At 36.1% G+C, this 6,161-nt stretch overlaps 1 pseudogene; it reads right to left on the bottom strand.

Annotated features, from left to right (window-relative positions):
* Positions 1-559: 559 nt before the first annotated feature.
* LOC134472194 (trace amine-associated receptor 7a-like) lies at positions 560-1,625 on the bottom strand (annotated as a pseudogene).
* Between the last annotated feature and the right edge of the window lie 4,536 nt (positions 1,626-6,161).

Consider the following 6,161-nt stretch of genomic DNA (forward strand, 5'->3'; position numbering starts at 1 on the left):
ATTATATTATTACTCCTGACTTATTAATCCTGACCCTGCTATATTTATCAGTACACAAATCTAACACTACCAATGTAAACTCTTTGGCTCCTCTGCTGAGTTATTGCCTAATTTTTCTTTAGTTAATTTGCATTATATTAAGGAAATGCTACAATAGGGAAGATATATATCCAGGAATTAAACTTAAATAGGCTAAAACACAAGCCAAGCTTCAGTATTAAAATAGATCTAATATCTATTTTCTGTTGCACATTGTCAGGAGTATAATAAGGGAACCTGACATTTAAGGAACTCATGGCAACCTCTGTAGCCCAAGATCACAGCAATAAGTGCCAGAGCTGGCACCATGGTGACGTGCTCTCATTAAATTTGGCTTTTAATGTGATGATTACCAGAAGACATTGACCTTGAATGTCATCCAGGTCTGACCAGGGTCAACGGTGAACTGAACGTATTCAATTGTTTTACATTAAGAACTACAGAACGCGGGTGAGCATGTCTTTCCCCTATACTGTGATTACCACAAAATTCTTTTCAGTTGCCTCATGAAAACAAAAACCTACTCAGAAAACAGCTTTATTATTGAGGAATTCTCTCTGAACACTTGGCCTGTAATGATTAGTTTGATGGCTTTTCGAAACCAAGGGTAAAAAAGAGCATAAATCAAGGGATTCATTGCCGAGTTGTAGTAAGCGATCCAAAGTAATATTTCATACACATATGTGGGTGTGATGAAACCCAGGAAAGCATCGATGAGGGAATCAATGAAATACGGTAGCCATGAAATCAGAAAAGCTATCACTGCAATGCCTAGGGTTATGGCTGCTTTTCTCTCCCTCCTGGCCACCCTGTCTTTGTAACTGTCTGATGGTTTTGCTGTCTTGTTGCTCTGACTTTCAATTTTCCTAGCCTGTTGTCTAGCTATCAGGAAAATCTTGGAGTAAACAATTACCATCACAAGAGTGGGAATGAAAAATAACACAAAGTCGATCAAGACCCAGTTTTGATTGACTGCAATCTGACAGCCTCCCACACAGGTGAGAGCACTCACTAGTTCCTCCAGCCCAGCTTTGTTTGCCCCTGTGTAAAGAAGGGAAAAAGTAAAGACAACAGCAAGCAGCCAGGAGAAGGCGATACACATGCCAGACACAGGAGCAGTGAACCTGGTGGGATAGACCAGAGGGTCAGTGACAGCGGTGTACCTATCGATGGAGATAAAGCACAAGTGGAAAATAGAGGAATAACAGAAGGAGCCATCAAAAACAGGAGTGGAATTTACAGAAGCTGTCCCCAAAGTACCAGCAGCTCTCCACAGACCTGACCATGCTGAAGGGCATCACAGTCGTCCCCACCATGAAGTCAGCGCAGGCCAGAGAGGCAATCAGAAAGTTGGCTGGGGAGTGAAGCTGCTTGAAGTGGAGAATGGAGGTGATGACCAGCAGGTTTCCCAAGACAGCCAGCACAGCCCCAGAGCCAAAGACAAGGTAGAGGAGCAGGCGGGGGCCCGGGGAGTAGGGAGCTTTGACACAGGATCCGTTCACATTTTCATAGCACAGCTGGACGGCTGCAGGAGGGGTCAGGTCACCACTCATGGTCCTCTGGGCACCTGATAGTGGAATAATCTTCAGTATTACAGGGTGTGATTTTTGTTTTCAAAAACTTTCAAAAGACATAAAATACTGAATGAATGGAAGTTAATAATTTATTTCCTTTCCTTGTGTCTTATTCCAATTTGTAGAAACTGATGTCTTCATCTAATAAAATTATTCCCTTCCTGACACACAGGCAAATCAACTTTCATCATCACATACAATGCTGATTTCTCTGTTTTGAATATTTTCTTTCTTGCCTCTTTTTCCTATCTGAGCAGCATTTGCCTTCAAAAGGAATAATCTGTTTTCTGATATGTCTGAGTGATGCCTTTTAAAAGGATTCTTATCCCAATTAAATACAATGAGGGTCATGTTTTGAATGTTTTCCCCCCTCAGGAAAGTGGCTTAATGATTCCACATATCTAATACTGCTGAGACTGAATCCCACAGTGCAAGGTGAGGCAAGACACTTTAAAGAAGTATTCTGCTTATGCCACAACCAAATACATGTCCTCTAATTTGCTGATGGCATTTGGTGATTTCAAACACTTGAGAGAGAAATAATTTGTGTCCCGACAAGCCGCTGCTGGGAATTTGAAAGCACATTGTTTGTTCAGATTAATTATACATCATCTTTTTCATGTCTAGAAATATTGATCAATGAATCTGGTGCTCCAGTTAAAACCCTTCAAATAAGCTCTTAATCCTGTCTCTCCACTGATGTGTATGTTTTAAATTTCATCTCTTTAGTGTCTTTGTGATACACAGCAGACAGGTTCATCTTGCGGAACTCTGTCCCACACACATCCCTTCCTGAGGCTTTCTTTTCCCTTTGTCTCTGGCCCTCTTCTCTTCCCTTTTGCCTTTCTTATTCTTTCAAATAATGAACTTTTAGCTTTAGTGATCCTCTGTATGTTAATCTAGGCTGCAACAATTTCCACTTTGATCTTTCTTATTCTATGTTTGTATTAATTTTAGATTTGTGCCTTTCTTGTTTTTCTAGAACCTTGAGATGCATCATGAGGTTATTTATTGTTCTCTTATGTGTGTTTTACACATACATCCTTCCTTCTGAGAATGGCTTCATTATGTCCCTTATATTTCATGCTTCTATTGTTGTTTGATTTTAGGAGTTAATATTTTTTCTTTGGTATCTGCTGTGATCCATTGATTTTTCACCTAATGTATTATTTAATACCCCAGTGTTTGTATATTTTCTGTGACTTCTTTTGCTGCATGTTTCTAATTTGATTCCACTATTTTCAGTCAATTTATGTGATTATTTCAATTCTGTATTTATTTAAGCATGCTTTATGGTTGAAGATATGATCTATTTGGAGAAAATCCAGATATTGTTGATAAAAATCTGTATTTATTTGTTGTTTGGTAAAACACTCTATAGATATCTGCTAAGTCTTTATTCAATGGTGTGTTTTAAACCTGGTGTTTCCTTGTTTTTTTCCTGGTTGACTTCATTAAGGGGAGATTGAGGTTCCTGGCTATCAGAATCTATCTGGCTTATTAAGTCCAGAAGTTTTTATTTTATGAAATTACATGTGCTGACATTCATTGAACAGATATTAATAATTTATATTTCTTCCTATTTAATTATTTCTCTTGCCAGTTATAGAGTGGAAGTATTTGTCTCTTCTGATAAGTTTTAGCTTAACATTGTCTGTGTCTGACATATGATAGCTACTCCTGCCTGTTTTGGGGCTCTGGTTGATTTTTTTTAAAATTTTATTTAAGAGGAAAAAGAGAAAAGCACAAAACAAAACAAAGCAGTGTAAGGTTACACATAATATAGAACTACAAAAAAAAACATAACAAGAAATCATCTGTTAATAGATTACATATTATCATCTTGGAAATAGTTGCTCAAATCACAGTATCAGAGAATACAAAGTGGACATTCAAACAGAGAGACTGCAAACAGCTGTGTTCAATGATCCAAAAACATTAATATAGTCAGCTATTTAACACCCCTAAACACACTTGCTGTTATATCCGTTAGAGCTCTTTTTTTTTTCTCCCTCTCTTTTTTACAACAAAATTTACACATTTTGGATTTTATTACTCCTTAGTTCTTATTACTTTTTTGGGGGGGAGAGAATAAAGTCAAATATGGCAAAACAAAGCTGTCCGTCAAAACCAAGGACAGACATAGCACATGATGTAGAACAGAGTACAAGGTTATCAACAATGGTTATCAACGTTGTCGCTTGTTTCCTTAAAAAGAATTGTCTATCTCATTAGATATTATAAAGTTGTACAAAACAGTAGAGAACAAGACCAATAAAACTGAGGCATTGTAAACATTACAGGACTTCCAAAGGAGACAATGGTCAAACCAGAATGGGCATCTTAGTGAATCTTATTGCCTTCAAAGTAGTTGCCTATACCCTCAAACTTGATACTATCGCACAGAATGGAACAGAGTCTAATCAGTCAAAACAAGATCGTGGGAGTATTACAGGACTTCAAAACAAGTTAATAGGAAATCAAAAAGAGTTACTATTATATATCCTAATTTTTTTAATTTTTCCCCTTAATTAAAATAAACATAAGAAATAACTAATTTTTTTAAAGAATAAGGGAGAGATTGAGTTAAAACAGGACATAACAATATAACAATAGAGGTCAAAGCATGACTGTTTCAGCAATCTCGTGCTTCATCACCAAATAACCCGATTTAATAGTAGTTACCATAGTGTCTGTCTTTTTCCTTGAAATATTTGGATAAAACTTCATATACTATGGCTTCAAATATTTCCATATCAAGAAGCCCAGAATAAAGCCTTTCTAATTAATAAGTGAAAATTTTATAAGGCTTCAAGGCCACATAATGGGGAATCATGATTACCACATATTTTTATATATTTGAATCATTACTTACATTAGGGAAACTATTCGGTATTCATACATGCGAGATTGATTTATTTCACTTATGAGTATGGTCTCAAGCTGCGCCCATTTATTGATAAATATCTCAATGTGATCCTTCTTTATAGCTGAATAATACTCTGGTTGATTTTTGTATCATTTTCCATGCCTTTATCTTTAGTCCATGTAGTTCTTTTTTTATTTTTGACTTCTATTTTAAAGGTAGTAAATACAACAGAACAAAGCCAATCGAGACAATGCAGTAAAATTGGTACAGAACTTCACAGCAGGATACAGGGATAACAGTAACAGGTACCATAGTATATCTTGTTATCTTCACAATAGTTTTCCATTCAATCAGATATAACAAAATCAAACCAAAAACAAAACTATAAAACCTATCCAAGCAGAATATTGAACAGAGCAAAACAATCAGAATAAAGCAACAGAGTGAAAACAATATTTGCCTTCAAGGAGAAGATAGAAGGAAATACCCCATATTTGCTATATTGCATACAGTCATCCTCCCAAGAGATGCTCAGATCTCTGGCTCCAAGTTGCTAATGGGGAAAGGGACGGGATGTGATACTTGTTTCTCAGCGCTGGTAGGCCCATGGGAGATGCTGACTGATTCTCTTCCTGGCTTGCCCACTGCTTGCTCATGCCATGGCTGCTTACCAGGAAGGCGATTGTGTTGCTTTCTTGCTCAGTGCCCTAAGTTCCAACATGGCTGGATCTCAGGAGACACTGAATGGTTCCTATGTAGTTCTTTTTAACCTGTTCTCTGGTAGGCAGTGTGTGCTGCATTGTGTTTTTTGTTCCAATCTGTCAGTCTCTCTCTTTTAATTGGTGAGCTGAGACTATTGATACTGAGAATTACTATTGTAAGGTGTTTATTAAATTAAATTCTATTATATTATGCTTCTAGTGTGAATTGTTTTAATTTTTTCTTTTGTTTAACTACTCTCTCAAGTGCACAGGTACCTTATTTTGGGGTTTTTGGTTTGATGGCTTGCCTGTCTCTGTGTAACATTCCATTAAATATTTTCTGTTACACAGCATTAGTGGTCATGTATTTTTTTACAATTTACTTTTTGTTGTGAAATATCTTTCTTTCTCCATTATTTTGAATGCAAATTTTACAGAATGTAGAAATCTGGGATGGGAATTATTTTCTTTTTAATCTTGAATAAACTTCTCTAGTTCCTTTAGATTTGTGCTGGCCTTTATTCTGGTGACTTTGCCTTTATAAATTACATTCAGTTTTGCTTTTAAGGATTTTAGTACTGTCACCGTTTGTTGAAATTTTGTTATAATGTGAATGGAGTGGGTCTTTTGTGGTCATAACTTTTTGGGGTTTTCGATACTCCTGTACTTGAATATTGCATCCTTTCCCTGGACTTGGCCATTTTTTTATGATTTTCATGAATAATTTTTTATACCTTTGAGTCATCTTCTAATTTTTCTATCATTTCTATAAGTCTGTGTTTGGTCACTCTTAGGTCTTTGGTAGCTATTACCTCTAACTTGCACATTGAGTTGTTATTTAGCATTTTACTGTTTATGTTCTACTATGTTCGTCTTGTCTTTTATTTCTGTTACTATAGCTATTTTCACATTAATCTAAATGTGCTATCTACGATTTCTAATGATTATATAGAAAACAAGATTATAAAAAAGAGCAAA

This window comes from Cavia porcellus, unplaced genomic scaffold, assembly GCF_034190915.1.
Source record: "Cavia porcellus strain 051 isolate PalLab524CR breed Dunkin Hartley unplaced genomic scaffold, mCavPor4.1 scaffold_22, whole genome shotgun sequence".
NCBI lineage: Eukaryota > Metazoa > Chordata > Mammalia > Rodentia > Caviidae > Cavia > Cavia porcellus.